The 13,455-nt window shown below is 41.5% G+C and overlaps 1 long non-coding RNA gene across 1 annotated transcript in view; it reads left to right on the top strand.

Annotated features, from left to right (window-relative positions):
* Positions 1 to 542: 542 nt before the first annotated feature.
* Positions 543 to 13,455, top strand: part of LOC107315477 — a 36,989-nt gene continuing 24,076 nt past the window's right edge. Inside the window, exon 1 of the long non-coding RNA XR_001555931.1 lies at positions 543 to 600. This is a non-coding gene — a long non-coding RNA (uncharacterized LOC107315477). The remainder of the gene's footprint in view (positions 601 to 13,455) is intronic.

The following is a 13,455-nucleotide window of genomic DNA, read 5'->3' as shown; positions in this document are numbered from 1 at the left end:
GCCCTGGGGCTGCTTCTGAAATTGGAGGTTTTTTTAGCATTTGTACTGCATTTTGGTTATGATGCTAAAGCAATGCACCACTCTGCTGTTAAATGAGCTCACCTCCTCAGCAAACTCCTCCCTTTGCCCCTCCATTTCTCAGTAGTACCCTAGAAAAGAATTTTGCCAGTTCCCAACAGGTTGTAGGGAGAAGAAAGGAAGGTATGGGCCCACCCATATTGCTAATAGTGTATAGCTACAGTGAGACATGGTACTATAAAAGGTCACTAGACTATTACTAAAACCATCTTTCATTTTTCATCTTCCTTTGGGAAATAGAGCTGATAGTACAGCCCTTAGAGCAAAATCGTGGTTTGGAGAAGAGAACTCATATTTGTGTGCTGCCAAACACCACAAAGAGATAGATATATTTCAATAGGAACATGCTTCAGGAGAGGCCTCAACCCTGACTGCCACTCCTTACTTGGTACAGGTGAAATCAATAATGGTAATGAGGATCTACTGCTTAAATAGTTGGTGCCAAGCCAGTGCTGGTGGACTACTGCAAGTGAGTCAGGGACAGAGCTCTTTGATAGGAGGAGGAATTGGGACTGGAGGAAGGTTAGTACCCCATGTTATGGATTGGACTTCTTGTCTTGCTGGTTTGCTTTCTATTTACTGGGCTTCACTTTCCTACTGAGTGTTCTATTCTGTGCTGAGGAGTCTGGTGGGAAGTTGTTGAGGAGCTTTTCATTACTTTTCAGTAGCTGACTTCAGTAAATGCATTTTGAGGCAGAAGCCTTGAGCTGGCTACAGGCATGATCCTGAAAAAAAGAACTGGTATCTTACTGAGCTGGTTTTAGTGTTGAATCCCTAAAAGATGAAGGAACCTGTCTACTTCTGTTGTTGTAGTTCTATCTGAGACACTTTTTGTTCCTAGGGCTGTTAGTTCATATGGTTATAAACATGCATCCTATTACATTATAAGCACCTGTTTTCATATGTCACTTGTCCAGTTATTTAAATTGCAAACTCTTAAGTTTATCTTATCAGAGCAAATATTATCTTATCAGAGCAAATATAATCTTGATACATCTCATTTGCTCAGCGCTTCCTTTGACAACACTGTGGTTCCTTATTAGAGTCATCAAATGTGACTTAAGTAAAAGCTTGTGATTTGCTATTACCTCTTTCCTTCGGTCCTGCCCTGGTTTGTGGCCCTGTGCTGTGGCTTCTCAACACTATGGACAGGAGTTGGTAGTCTCCGGGGCAGCTACTGGTAGTAGGCTTAATTCAGCTGTTGGTTTTTACTTTTTGAGATGACTCAAAACTCCCAGGCTGTGCAAACAGCTGCTGTTATGTCGTTGTAGACCCTCTGTGTGCAGGAGCTAGGAGAAATGATAGCAAAGTGACGAGCCTGGGTTTTTGATTTAAATATGTGTAATAAATAATGTAGCTCATAACTCACCTGTTTTGATTCTCTCAGGCTAAGGTTGTGACTCAACTCAGGAACCTGGTTTCTAAGCATGGAGAACTGGGGTCCTAATGAGATTTAAAACTGATAGGCATGAAATATATTGAGGTTTTGGGTAGGATCGGAAGCTTTGGGCTGGCGGGCTCTACTGTCGATCAGTATTGTGCTTGATGTGTTAGATAATGCTTAGGAGGCAAAGACTTTCACAGTATAAAGGAGGGCTTCCAAAAAAATCCATCTGGATCTGGAAACAAGAGCTCCTCTCATATCTTCTAGACTTGCTTCTTAGAAATAGTTTCCCAGGGAAATCTGTACCCCTTGGATACAGGGTTAATGAAAAGGCAATGCATGTATTTACTGCTGTACTTTCTTACCCTGAAGGAAACACAATCAGAATTGCTTCCTTCTACTTTCTTTCTAACTCTACTTTCTTTATAATGCTTCTGCTGAACGATGAAAGTTGAGTGATGAAAGGCTGTCATTGTGCCCAAGAAATTGATTTGTATTCACTTTGGATTTCCCAGATAAAAGGAGTCAGTTTTGGTTAAAGTGAGCTTATTAGCTGGTCATTAATCAGCTTGCGTCTATGAAGAGATGAACAGCAGCGAGACAGAAGTCTTTCCTCTTTCCCTCTTCTAGGTTAATATGCATAGATACCCATTCATGGATGTTTGGAAACAACAAATTCTCAACTAACTATTTTTATTTTTACTATTTTTTTCAAGGGAGATAACTTGAGCTGGAGATAAAACAGAACATAGATGACTTTTTCCTCAGAAAAGCCCTTACTTGAGCACATGGGTCTAGAAGCAGTGGCAGGATTGCTACAGGCCCTGTGCTGTGTCCTTCATTAGGAATCCATGGCAGCCCTCATTCCTGTTCTACCAGCACAGGCTGCCCATGGAGGTGATGGAGTCCCCGTTTGTGGTGGGGACTCCAAGAGCCATGAAGATGAGGCACTGAGGGAGGTGGTTATTGGGGTATGGTGGGGATGGGCTGGGGTTGGGCTTGATGATCTGGGAGGTCTGTTTGAACCTGAATGGTTCTATAATTCCTCTCGTGCCAGGCACTCAGTTTTGCCCAAGCCCTCTTCTCTGATCATCCCATCTTTTTCCTTCAGCTCTTTACCCACGTAAATGACTTCGGGATGTAACTCCCCACCCTGCATGTTGAATGTATAGCTGGGATGAAATGCTGGCCTGTGCTTATGGGACTTGTTCACTATGCTGTATCTGGGCTTGTGGTCATTATATCCCTGTTTGTGGCATGATTCTGTGTGAAAAGTGCTGCTTGTGATCCTAACATGGTCTTGGGGGGAACTTGGAACTCAACTATCATTCTCACTTCTGTGCCTGTATTTTCTGCTGTCCCATCTCTGAGGTGCGTGAAAATGATTAAAATTCTGATTACTCATATGAACAATGTGGAAAAGAACAGCTTTGGAATTAAAATTCAGAGAGAAATTGAATCCCGTAACAGAGCCTGCATTTATATTCAAAGTATGCTAATATGCTGCTCCATGAGGTTTTTGAATTCAATCAGGAAATCACCTAACAATAAGAGCCTAAATATACATACAGAAGGGAAAGCAAAGGGACAAAGTCTGTTGATGGTATTGATAAAGTCTAAGCCCAGATTTAGATAACTTGATAGCTTTTTTTTTAATCATTCATTGCTTTTGCATGGCATTGGCACAGTGAAGGAACATTGTTTGTATTTTTCCCTCTCCTCCCTTGGTATTATCTAGAAGCTCTTCAGAATGAGCTGGTCCGCACAATGCAGTCAGCTTCTAATTTAGTTTATTACATAACTGAATGCAATTGCTAATAGAGAAATGATTACTGGCTGATTAGCCTAGTTAGCACGAGAGAAGACCAATTCCAGTATAACTTCAGTTCTCATATTTTGTTATGTTGCTTGGCTCTTTGATGGACATGGCAGGAGCTTGTTAGTATTTCTTACTGCCCAGGCGTGCTCTGTTTGTGGGGACAGGAGGAGGCCTTTGGAGCACAATAGGCAGTAGGAGCTGCATGGATGTCACTGGGACTTGGCTTCTCCTGCAGCAACTGGCTGAGTCCAGGTGTTTGGATATCTGTTGGCACTTGGTTACGGTGCCTGTTAAGAACTTGCATGCATTGAAGTGTCAGAGCTTTGTCATTAGAGGGGCCCCTGTTGCTAGATGAGAGTCCCTTGCATAATTTTGCTGACAGATTTGCCCAAAGAAACCAAGAATCTGCAGCGCAGAAAAAAAGTGCCAGATACACAGGTTGTTAATTGGCTGGTCTTGTGGGAGAGATCAGGGTTTTTGTGGAGGTAACAACTCTGAAAGCTTGTTTGAAAGCAAAGAATCTCAAGTAATTGCATCATGCAATATGCAAAAAGCACCTGACTGCAAGCAGAGGCTGAGGCACCTTGGGGTGGGGGCTGCAGGTCACTGTTTGGCAGCCAGAGACTCAGTCACTAACCTGCCAATTCTCCTTAATAAGGGGGTTGAATAATTAAGTTATTTGAAGGGGCTGTTTAGCCTGGAGAAGAGAAGGTTGAGGGGTGACCTCATTGCAGCCTGTCAGTACCTAAAGGGAGCCTATAAACAGAAAGAGAATCAACTCTTTGAGAGGGTATAACAGCAGGACAAGGGGAAATGGTTTGAAGTTGAAGGAAGGAAGATTTAGGTTGGATATCAGGGGAGATTTCTTTACTGTGAGAGTGGTGAGGTGCTGGAACAGCTGCCCACAGCTGATAACCTATATAAGACGAGACCAGTTTCCAACCCTTGCCCATAATTAAAACACATCCAGGACTAGTCTCAATGACTAGAGCTTGTTGCATTTTTCTTCATACCATTAAATGATTCAATATCAAGACTATTTCAACACTGTCAATCATTTTTCAGACACCAGGAGGCTTTCTTGTGTCCACATGCACAGCCCAGTTCTGACTGGTTTTTATGTTGTTTGTGCTGTGTGTGATGAAGATTAGGCAAAATTTGCTTCCTAACTTAGGGACTACAGGAGCAACTGGTGATGTCTAAATCCTGTTGAGCTGCATATTTATATTGACTGCTGCCCTTGTGAAAGAGGGGGAAAGGAGATATGAAACACACCCATCCTGATGCTCCTGAAGCCTATACTCTGCATCCAATTTATAAATCGTTCTGTATGGAAGGATAATCTTGCAGTATCCAAAACTAACCTGTACCTTGATCTGCCTGTTTGAACTGCAGGGAGTCATTGGCTGGATAAAGCTGTGTTTGCACTGCAGCACTATGTGTGTGTGCTCAAGAGCCCTGGAGGTTGCTTTTATGAGTTAAATTACAAATAAAACATGTCTAATGCCTGAAATCTTAGAACACCAGTGCTTGTGTTGGACAGGAATGTGAACTATGCCACCCATATGAACTCTTGAATATCTTAGGCTTCATTTTGAAGTCCTAACATTTAAACTGAATGTGAACATCCTACATTCTGCCGATCGCTGTGCTTGGCTGAGGGCACAGAATGATCCTACCAGTGTTTCTTTCCTTTTTTTTCATTTCATTTTTGATACTTATTTTCTGGCACAGCATTTAACAGCTGCTGGACCTTCTGCAATAAATAATTCCAACCTAACACTCTTAATTCTTTGATTATTTGCAAAGATATTTGAGCACTTCCCCAAATCTGCATAAAAATTACCGATGTTTTAAGCCAAACATAATTTCTTTATCTGGGTTTAACAATGATCTTAATTCATGGCTTAATTCAGGCTGAGGCATCTTTGTATAAATACGAAACAAGTGCTGTATTTGGGAAGCCATGTAGAATTTTGCACGGTTCTTTCCTTTGCTTCCTCAAGAAACAAAGCTTGAAGTTTGGTGCCTTTATTACTTCCTTCAGTATGGTGTTAAATGCAGGACTTGAAATACTACTGTGTAGTGGAGCTGATGTCAGTGACTGGAGAAGCATGATGAGTTGCTCTTGTTCTGCTCAGGGAGGTGGTGGTCTCACCGACCCTTGATGTGTTCATGGAACATTTGGACGTTATGTTGAGGGACATGGATTAGTGAGAACTATTGGTGATGGGTGGATGGCTGGACTGAATGATCTTGTAGATCATTTCCAGCCTTGGTAGTTCTGTGTATCTCAGTGTGACTCTTTGGATCCAAATGTAATTCCATACACATACAAAGAATTAAGGCATGTACTTTTTTTCACTTTTATATAAGCTATTATCTGTTATTTCTAAATCTGGTTCTGCTATTGTTGAACTTCATGCTCAACAGTTAAGTACTTAAATCTCAGTCTTGTCTTTAAATGTGTTTATTTCTTCCTGGCTCTGGGGTGCTTGAAAATTTATATTTAACAAGTCAAGATGAATGGTATTCTGATATGTTATGTTTCTTTAACTCCTCCTACCTTTTCTTAAAGTTAGTGAAGCCTAATTGTTTACACTGACAAGATTTCATCATGCCCAGCTGCTTTTTGCTCAGTTTATGCCATGGTGCCTGCTTCTCCTATTGACCGTGATGTAGAATTGAATGTGAGCTTGCCTGGTGTATCCATGTTATGTTAGACATCCTCAGAGTTAATGAGTAGTTTTAAGCCTGCTAGCTTGCATGGGAGCTGCAAACCTCAAGGGTCGCTATAATATTTGAACATGATTTCCATCTGGTTGTATTGAGTGGGCATCCCTTGCTTTTATAGGTTCCAGATGTGGGAGTACCATGGGTGCTGGCTTTGTGTGGTGTTTGTTACTTATAAATTACTTTTGGGTTTATTTTCATTAAAAGGGCATGTGTGAAGGATAGAGGCAGATTTGCTGCCATGCTGGTAATGGGGGAGGCATCAGTGTCTGTTTGCTCAACCTGGAGCCTCAAGGCCAAGGCTCCCTGGGTCAATGAGGCCAAGAATCTGGAGGCAGCTTTGGGTTGCTTCTGGGTTTTCATCTGGATTCTGGGTTTAGTCACCAAGGCTGTGTGAATGAACAACCAGTAGAGGATCAGGGACTGATTTGGACCATTCTCTGCAGTCGTGTGGACTGGACATAAGAAGGTGTGTGTGTGTTGACATGAGTTGTGCTTTCCTGTGTTGCTCTGGGCGCAGCCCTTAGCTTCCTCCTTAGATTCCTGTAGGTAGAATTCTTTAAGCCTTTTGGTCAGTGTTTTCTCTCTGGTGAGCTAGAGCAGGCATGTTGAGAGATACATATGAAGACCTATAGGAAATACAGGCTTTCTGAATTGCATCTATGACTCTCAAGACATGAATGACTATGGTTTGTTCTCTGTTATCCTCCAGTGGCCTGGATATCCTTACAGCTTTCACAAAGTCCTGTTTCAAATCCATAGTTCATGTTTTTGAACTGCATTCTTTCTATTTCTGCATGAGTAAGCTGTTAGCTGTTGAAATGCTGGCTCTTTGGCTTATTTGTGAAGCAGAACAACCATTTACTGAGGCTCTGAAGAAGGGAGGATGAGCAATTCTGAGACTGGCTACAGGCAATCACCGGGTATGAAGCAATGCGGGTCATGACTCCAGGCAGTATTAAATAAGTCATCGGCAGAGGGGAGAAATAATGGAACAGTAGAAACAGTTCAGAATGTTCCTAGGGTTGGCTTTTAAGGACAGGTGTGGAGGAAAGTAGGAGGAAGAGTTTGGCTAAAATTCTCTTAGACTGATCAACTAGAAGAGGGTTTTGAACTGGGGTGACACTGTCAGCTCAAGCAACTCTCGCTAAATTTTCTCTGCTTTTAAGGACCATCAAAGCAAAATGTTTTATTTAACCTGGAGTAAGTTTCACTCTGCCCCTTGGTGAGTGTCATTGGTTTGACTAACAAAGCAAGGAAATCAATTATTCTTGCAGTGCTGAGCACAACGCGCTTCACTCTCTAACCAAAATCAGTAGTGTTTAAACTGTGGTGAAAATAGCATGAGGTTGTTTTACGCTAAAATGCAACATATGGTAGACAAATCCATTGAATATTGGGCAAAAAGTATTGTTGCTTATGTCTAACAGCTGTGTTATTGTTATATGGTTGGTTACTTTCTAAGGGATTCTAAGACTACTCCAAAACAAAGAGCTTTGCTCTTATAGCCTACGAATAGGTGAAGTCTGTGCAGTATTGGCAACCTTGGAATAGATGATCATTGTGTGGTTGTGCTGTTTCTTGGTAAATGTCAACGTACAACTGTTGGATGTGTTGGCTTGAGAAGTGTTTGCAAACTAGTTGTACTGCTGGGAGAAGATGTGACAGGTTGGGCTCCAGGTGAAAGCATATAACCTTGAGCTTGGGGAACTGAGAGTTTGCAAGGGCAAAGCCCTCACTGAGCCAAAATACTGCCTTAGGCCTAAGCTGTCTCAAGTGCCAGAGCTTAAGGATGTTGGAACTTGATGTAAATGTCTACCTCCAGGCTAACCATCTCTTGGCTGCTGAAGGGGAGAAATAATAACACTGGCCATGATGAATGGCCTTTCTTGGCACAGAGGTCTCTGGCTTGGGGTTCCCATGCTCATGTGAAGCAGGAACATAGTGCTAGATGATGGTATTATCAAACTCTGTGTAACAATCAGATTCATAAAACCAGTGGCCTTCTGGCTTGATGCTAAAGACCTAAAACAGGGGTCTTTCTCTTTAGAGTAAAAGTCTGTGGTTCAGGTGGGTTGGAAGCTGGTCTGGATGCAAAATATGGACTGCTGTACTGGATTCTGGAGATGCTAATTGCAGTTCTAATAACTTTAGAAATGTTCTCATTGCATCCAGGACTGCATTGGAGCCGGTTCAAGTGTCCCTGTGATGCTTCTGTTGTAATGACACTAACACTTTCCAGTTTAGTGTTTTGTAGTTATTACATGTACAAACAGGACCCTTTTTGAAAGAGAGGAACAGCTAAAAAGGCAAAATGTTTGCAGGTAGAATGGGTAGTTTTTAAAGACACCACTGTAAACGTGCCTCAAGTTGAGTCAGTGCTTCTCATGCAAGATGAATTTGTGGGGATGAATAATGATACAGCAGGAGATTTTGTGTGAGGGATCTTAGAGAATGTCTTGTTTGGAGCCTTTTTCTTTGAGAGAACCCGGTTTCAAAGCCAAGTGTCAGTAAAATTAGTTAGAGGAGATTATGATACACTGAACTGTTAAATCCAGGTTATGATAATCTCCTCCAAGCAAAGAAAGACTGAAATGACATTTAAATGAATGTAAAAAGTCCTGGAGGACTTGAAATTTGCAGACAACTGAATCTTACTTGTGTGGCTAATAAACCAGGTGGAAGTAGAACAGCATTGATAGGTGTTATATGGGAGGAATAGTACTTGCTCAGCTTTGATTCAGCTTGATTAAAGGCAATCCAAATATTCCCTGCCAGAAGGGAGTCAGTACCTAAACTGAGATTAATTTCTTTTGAACTTAGTTCTGTTGTAGGAACTGAAAGGTTTCTCATTCATAGGAAATGCGGATGACAGCGTGGTGTTCCACAATTACTGACTGTGTTTTACCTGCAGTGAAGATGCACCAACTGTTCATTCTCTGCAACACATGATGAGGTGCTAACAGCAATCAGTTGGGAACACCAGGGAATGGATGCTTCACAAATTGCCTGATCACAAGTCCATTATACTCTCAGAAGTAACAAGATGCCGAGTGCTTCAATTAATACTGGGCTTTTTGTATAAATCTTGTCTTTATTAATTTAGCAGCAGTTCCTGGCAGGTACCTGTCAGTGGGAGCTTCAACTAAGTGTGGGGTGCTCAAATTTTGTTCAGAGGTGGATTTAACCATAGCTGGATTCTGGATGTTAAATAAAACACCTATTATGCATTATTCTCCCATGTCTGCAACAAGTTAACACATTTCAAGTCCATTCTTTGCTCGTGTTAGACTGATCTCAAATGAGTGCTTTTTGCACACAGAGGAAATAAATTAATTGGAGCACTGAGGTATTTTTTTTATGCAGCAAATATACATGCAAACACCCTCTGTGTGCAGGACACGCATGTTCCAATGCCTGTTCCCATAGCGAAGTGGAGGTGTTACTGCTCAGGAGAACTGCAAGTGTTTTATATTTGCATTCAACAGATGTATTCATTTCCACTTCTGAAAAAGAAACCGTCTGTCTCAAGGAGTGTAAACAGATCTGCTGCATGGGTATATTTAAAGAAATAACTGAGACTTTTTTGGGAAGTGATGCTACATTTGGTGCTGGAACTCAGAAACGCTTCCATTTCAAAGATGTATTTTTGTTTCCTTGTTTTGGCTGTTTTGGGTCTCTTTTAAAATTTGTTTTGCAATCTTAACTTTCATGCTGCAGTCTGGCATATGTGGATGTCTACACGTCTGTTTTGAGCATGTATTTTGGAGAACAAAGTATATCTGACTCTGTGCTGGTCACCCGCCTCAAGATCTGGCACTTAGGTTTACAGTGGGCTTTGGATGCCTTCAGACTTCCATTAGAGCAATATGGCCTCTGTCCAAATGGATCTTCATCCAGTCTTCCAGGGCTGGATGCTTTGCTAGATAAGGACAATGTGCAAACCAGGACTTCTCAATAGGAGAAAAGCAAACCTGAGAAAGTGTGTTTGAAGAAACTCTGAAGCCTGTCACAAATGTTGTCTGAGGCTTATGAGTTCAAGCCATAAAACTTGTTATTTGATTGACTGAGGAAAATTTCCCCCTTTTCTCTAATCTGCTTTCACCATAATCTTCTGCCTCTGTGAAAGGAAAACTGAGCTGTCTGCACCTAAATTTGATGAGTTATATGTCTAAGTACAGGGAATTTCTGCCTTGAGTCTTTATTTGGTAGAGATGTCTAAATGTAGTCCTGTGTTAGTCATATCAGACCAAGTAAAAAGCAATTTCTTCCAATTTTTGTCTTTCTTGGTTGACAGAAGCTCCTCCTTGCCGAGGATCTCTGTCTGAGGGCTCTACATCTGCTGGTTAGGCACCCGGCCCTCTGCAGTTAACGTAAAGGGAATCTGAACGTTTAACTTGGCTAGGAACCACTTGCTTTTATTTTCAGTGCTTTTCCAGCCTTCAAGGTGAGACTGGATCAGGCCCTGGGCCGCCTAATGGAGCTGTGGAGACGCTGTTTGTTGCAGAGGAGCTGGGCTAGATGGAATTCAGAGGTTCCCTCCAGCTCTAAGGATTCAGTGATAAAGCACTGTTACAGGACTAACCTCTTTTTTTTCCCCCCCTCCAAATTAGTTCTTTCTGACTGCATGCTTACCATCTCTTCAGCACTATAGAAGGAAGTATAAAGAGTGGCAAAGCCTTGGTTACAAGCAGACTTGAACTGTTGAGTATATATAATGATATAATGTTTTCAGATGGTTTCAGAAAGACATTATCCTCTTTTAAATGTTGTCCTGGCAGGATTAGGCCCAGAAGAAAAGCAGGTGTTATCACTGTTAATAGAACAGTCCTTGGATATGAAAATAAATCCAAACAAAATACTGACTGTAACCTTATGTAAAATCATAATCCATGTGGTCAATCAAAAAATGGGGTTAATGTGACTTGATCTGTGTAAGTGACTTCAGGGTAAGGACCTGTTGGCTCCTGAAGGTGCCTTAATAAAGTATAAAGGTAGGGGGAAAACCAATTACTGAACTGAAATTCAAGAACTAATTTGCTGGGTTTTCAGAGGACTCAGTGGTCACGTGATGGAAAAAGTATGCTTTGTATTAAAGGAATTGCACTGGGTTAGATCTAAGATCTAAACTGCCTTCCACTGAACAGGCTGAGAGATGCACAGAAGTCAGTAGAAACAGGGAAATAGAGATTTATACAATAGTGTTAAGGGGGTGAATTGGAATGGGTCTATTGGACCGGGGCTGGGTGGCAGAAGTAGGAAGTCTAGCTGTAGGCTTATCATCTGGGTGAGATACTAGAAGATGTTTGGTCCACAAACAGTGTTGAAATACAATATCTGGTAAGTTCTCTCTCTCTATGCTTTCGTTGAAGACTAAGTTCTGTTGAACTGTCTTTCTAGGAGACAAAGACATGAGTGTGAGTGTTTTGCTTTTTTACAAGCATGTCGCAGCTTCCTGTAGCTAACAGGTCTTATAGAGGGACTGACTGCCTTTGCACTTCTGTATTTCATTGGATGACTTCTGTATTTCACTGAATGCATTCCTAGCACACAGCAAAAACCCTGACCAGATGTTATCAAGAGTCCGTGCTCTTTCTTCTGATTGTTTTCCTGGAATTGATGTTTTCCCAGAATCAAAGCTTTTACAGAACGTTTCCAACTAAATTTTACTGAATTTGAGAAGAAATAATTCAACTTCTCACATTTTGTATAAAATACCTCGGGGAAAATCAGTGTCAGAATAGAGACCAACAGAAGCCTGTCCAGAGAGCTCCCACATCATTGAGGTCTGTGTCCAGCAGATGTCCCCCTGGATCACTTAGGAAGGGATCTTAATTGGCTTCCTACCCTCTGAGGATGCATGGGTAGATGCTGCTCTCCAACTTGCAGAGCTTCGTGGGGAAGAAAAATGGGTATCAGTATAACTGCAGGAATAATGTAATATTAGGGTTTGAGGTTAGAGTCTGGACTGCTGGGGGATAAGTAATACTTGAAGGCTCATTACCCTGCCCTTTTAGAACGGAAATCTTGGATGTTTGATACAGTGAGGAGTATTATCCTCTACTCCATTCCCTTTATTCATATTATTTTCTGTCAAGTCCTGGTGTTCAGTGTTCTTGTGTGGTTGTTTGTTTTTTTTTTAAACAGAAATCTAGATGCCAGCTGTTTTGCCTGTATCACACTTTGCTTTGCACTGCTAGAAAATACAAGGCAGGGTTGTCTGTGTTTATCAGGTGCGAGCAGTCAGTTATATAAAGGATCTGGAACTTGTGTCCCCTGAGCTTCTCCATTAACCTGCTCACCAACAATGAGCATCTCTGTGTCGCATAGTTAGTCAGGTGGAAACTAATGTAGAAATTCAAGTGCCTTTGGGAGGGCAGCTCCATGGAGAGCAGCTCACTACAACAGAAGGCATTAAAATGCTAGATTATGCCAGATGAAGATATGTGCTATTAGCTATGGCCTCTGCTTAGCATAGGCGCCATTACATAATGTTCTTTGTTTTTATTTTTAAGTGGGTGACATGTATTGCTTTTGGGGCACGATGATGTGGAGACAGGTAAGTTAAAGCTGAGCGTGATGAGATTTGGGGGGAAGGAATTTGTGACAGAGGAGGGGGAAAATGACATTTACAGATTTCACTGGTATGAAACAATCTGTGCAACCCATTGTATTTTTTTCTCCTAGCTCTTTTCCAGCCTGGCTTAACTTGCAGTTCCCATAAAACTGGAGATGGACCATTTGGTTTATTGGTGATTGGAATACCAGCAGCATAGGACTGTGTTTGCCAGTCCACAAACTTCAGACATTAGGCTGTTCCTGGCCATACCAGTCTGTTGTATTATTTCTAATGGAGAGTCGCTCTGTGAAAAAGCAGCAGCTGCTCACTGAGAATAACTCTTCTCCCCATACTGTCAGCAAAATGCAGCCTTTAATCATTAAACATTTCATACTGTTAACAAAAGAAAATGTGGTGTTGACAATAGCACTATATCATCACCATCACTCTATTGCCTCCAGTGTTGGAGTCTTCCTTCTACCTTGTGTTGGTTTCTCAGACATGTGAGTTGTTTAACTTCAGTAATGATATCTTTATAGTAATTAAAATGGAATTAGAGCCTATGTACTTTATCCTAGCAGTACCTTCTCATGGAGCTTGCCCTCTTTTGCATTCCTGTAAATCCTCTCGTTGGCACAAATTTCTTTGCAGTGAGATGAATTCACTGTTTAAGAAGGAACGTGCAAACTGTACATGTTCTCCTTAAAGGGGCTTATTAATGTAAATAAGAAATACTTCATCTTGAAACCTAAGGAAAATAAACTGCATATATCTGGCTGTCAGTACCCTGCAAAGGGAATGTGAGCCCTAATAGGGGTCTTGTATGCAGCTGAGGGTCTCCTGGAATGATGTGAAAACACAGAAGAGCATGCCTGGCACTGT

The sequence above is a fragment of the Coturnix japonica genome, chromosome 5, assembly GCF_001577835.2.
Source record: "Coturnix japonica isolate 7356 chromosome 5, Coturnix japonica 2.1, whole genome shotgun sequence".
Classification (NCBI taxonomy): domain Eukaryota; kingdom Metazoa; phylum Chordata; class Aves; order Galliformes; family Phasianidae; genus Coturnix; species Coturnix japonica.
This window is presented reverse-complemented; position numbering and strand designations above follow the sequence as displayed.